This window comes from Colobus angolensis, unplaced genomic scaffold (assembly GCF_000951035.1).
Source record: "Colobus angolensis palliatus isolate OR3802 unplaced genomic scaffold, Cang.pa_1.0 Scaffold402, whole genome shotgun sequence".
NCBI lineage: Eukaryota > Metazoa > Chordata > Mammalia > Primates > Cercopithecidae > Colobus > Colobus angolensis.
In genome coordinates, this window is record NW_012117400.1 from 505,420 (window position 1) to 508,302 (window position 2,883).

General features: G+C 51.9%; 1 protein-coding gene across 2 annotated transcripts in view; it reads right to left on the bottom strand.

The window, feature by feature from the left end:
* Window positions 1–2,883, bottom strand: part of TMEM187 (transmembrane protein 187) — an 11,507-nt gene extending 8,624 nt beyond the window's left edge. The window contains exon 1 of one of the 2 annotated variants that reach the window (XM_011955889.1): window positions 2,729–2,883. The gene's annotated coding sequence lies outside the window, so the exon portion shown is untranslated. Of the gene's footprint in view, window positions 1–2,702 lie in introns of both variants that reach the window. The other variant, XM_011955890.1, reaches the window with a different exon arrangement.

A 2,883-nucleotide genomic window follows, 5' to 3' on the forward strand; every position in this document is an offset into this window, starting at 1 on the left:
CCTGAGGTCAGGAGTTCCAGACCAGCCTGTCCAACATGGTGAAACTCCATCTCTACTAAAAGTATAAAAATTAGCCGGGGTGGTGGCATGCGCCTGTAATCCCAGCTACTTGGGAGGCTGAGGCAGGAGAATTGCTTGATCCCAGGAGACTGAGGTTGCAGTGAGCTGAGATTGTGCCACTGCACTCCAGCCTGGGTTTCAGAGTGAGACTCTGTCTCAAAAATAAGTAAATAAATAAATAAATACAAATAATAAAATAAATAAGTAAAATAAAACTACTAGAAGAAAATGGGGAAATGCTCCAGGATATGGGTCTGGGGAAAGATTTTATGGCTAAGACCCCAAAATCATGGGCAACAAAAACAAACACAGACAAATGGGAATATATTAAAGTAAAAAGCTTTTGCACAGCACAGAAGCAATCAACAATGAACAGACAATATAGCAGAAAATATCTGCAAATGATTCATGTGACAAGCACTGTTTATTTTTAAGGTGCAATGCCCATCTGCCCTACTGCAATTTAGGCCCCAAATGGGTGGGAAAGGGTCTGATTCCTTGCTCTTCCTCAGGTGCCCAGTGAAGCCCTGCTCAATTTCAATTCAATTACATTAAAGTACAAAGCCAGCACCTCTGCTCCCTTTTACCAGTCCTATTTGCTATTTCACTTCTCAGGCAGGTCCTGGGGCCCACCTGCATCCTCCTGGGCCTCATTCTCAGTCTTCTTGCCTTGGAGTTCCGTTGCTGAGGAGGACCAGCAGGCTTGGCATGTGGGTGGCCCACTGCCCTCTGAAGCATGGTGTTGCCACATAGGAACCGCAGCCCTCACTATCACTCCATATGTCCTTGCTTCACACAAGCCTGCCATCTCAGCATGGGGCACCCGAACTCCTCCTGCACCCTCCTCCCAGTCAAAAAAGCCTCTGGGTCCAGAAGTGTGCACACAGCAGCCCCAGCATCTTTGCTGAGCAGTCCTGGATGGGATCATGTCTGCCCTGGCTTTCCACCCTTCCATGACCAGCTTCCCATTCCATGCCCCGGATCATGTCCCAAAGTCTTGGCCAGACTTAAAGTGCCATCCCCATCCAGCCCTGTGAGCTCCTCAGGCTCAGCTCTGTCCTGAAAGCCCTTTGCTCACTGCGCCTGGCCACTGCCCTTGACTCAGCTGTTATTTCCTCTCAGGCACTTCCCCATTCAGCTCCTGACTCCAGCTGAGACACCAGCTGAGGCCCCGCCTGACGTCTACAGGTCCTTCCCTGCACCCACCTAGGGCTCCATGGCACCGGTGCTAGCCTGGCCCTCCTGCCTGCCAGTAAGCAGGGCGGAGAGCTGGAACAGGAGTCAAACACTGTCAACTTGATCAAGGAGGAACTCCAGGAAGGACATGGAAAGCAACTCCTCTTTCCGGCTGCAGGGGTTCAGTCTACCTGACCCAGGGTACAGGCTGACAGTGACAATGTAATCAAAGCACCTGTCCAAGACCCCCAGGAAAACCGAGCTGGTTACCGTATAGCCTAGCTTCCCTGTACCTTTGAATTGCCATGATCCTTATTATGTGACACTCAAATCTCATCACAGCTTCCCCCAGCTCCTGGCATGGGAAGGCCAACACCTCAACAGCACTGGCCCCTGGGTCTGGGGTCTTTCAGGGAAGCCCTGGAAAGCCTGATAATCTCCTGGCTAAAGGCCCCAGACTCTCCCGCACACATTTAAACAGCAGGCACTGTCACCTCCAGGCCTTTAGCATTTATGGTTAGTTATGTCCCCCTCCTCCCCCCCGCATGACCTTCCTTGCATTCTGTGAGTAAGGGGACATCAATTAACATTAATTTGGCTTCTGGACTGATTCCAGGCAAGGCCCTTGGAAACCAGCAGCTGTTTGTGTGTGTGTGTGTGTGTGTGTGTGTGTTTGAGACAGGGTCTTGCTCTGTTGCGCAGGTTAGAGCAGTGGCGCGATCTCAGCTCACTGCAGACTTGAACTCCCTGGCTCAAGCCATCCTCCCACTTCAGCGTCCCAAGTAACTGGGACCACAGGCGTGTGCCACCATGCCTCCGGGTCTCGCTATGTTGCCCCGACTAGGCTCAAGTGATCCTCCCAACTCATCCTTCCAAAGTGTTGGGATTACAGGCATGAGCCAACGCGTCAGGCCTTAGTTTTCTTATTTACTATGGGTGGGGAACTTGGGGACATAGAAGTGAGGTAACTATCCAAGGTCACAAGGAGCAGGTGGTGGCACAGCCCGGCAAGCAGGAATTCTTCTCTTTGTCCCTTCTCAAATGGATACTTCCAACTGCATGAACTAAAACACACAGGATTACAAAATTCATGCAATATGTTGACAGGTGACTTTAAAAATACTGTTGAAAATGTGTGAGACGGTGATATGTGCTTCTTTACTAACGCATTAAATTACAAGGTCTTCCAGCAGGACGCATAACTTCAGTAACTTCAAAGTAATAATTCTGCCCGCCAGTAGATCTGGTAGATCTTGTAATTTAATTGAACTTCTAGACGTTTACAACAAAAGCCATAGGTTCTTACAGGACCTGTCTGTCCAATTCTACTGGCGACTGCCGCTCGCGGGCAGCAGCTTGGGCCCCCGCGCTGCGGCCTGCGCGTAGCAGAGAAAATGATGCCGCCGCCGCCGCGCCCGGGCAGCCTCCTGGAGGAGGCGGAACGTGCGGGGGAGGCTAGGACCCACCTCCCGGGGATGCGGTAAGCACTTACAGTATTGGCGCGAAAAGGCCAGCGATCACCATACGGGTATTTCGCCTCACTCGCCTCGCTGGGGAAAATTCAAATCTCCGAAAAGGGCGGACCCAAGCAGCGCCGGTGCGCCTGCGCGCAGGGCGGGACTCGGGGCCTGGGAAGCGGGCGGGGCG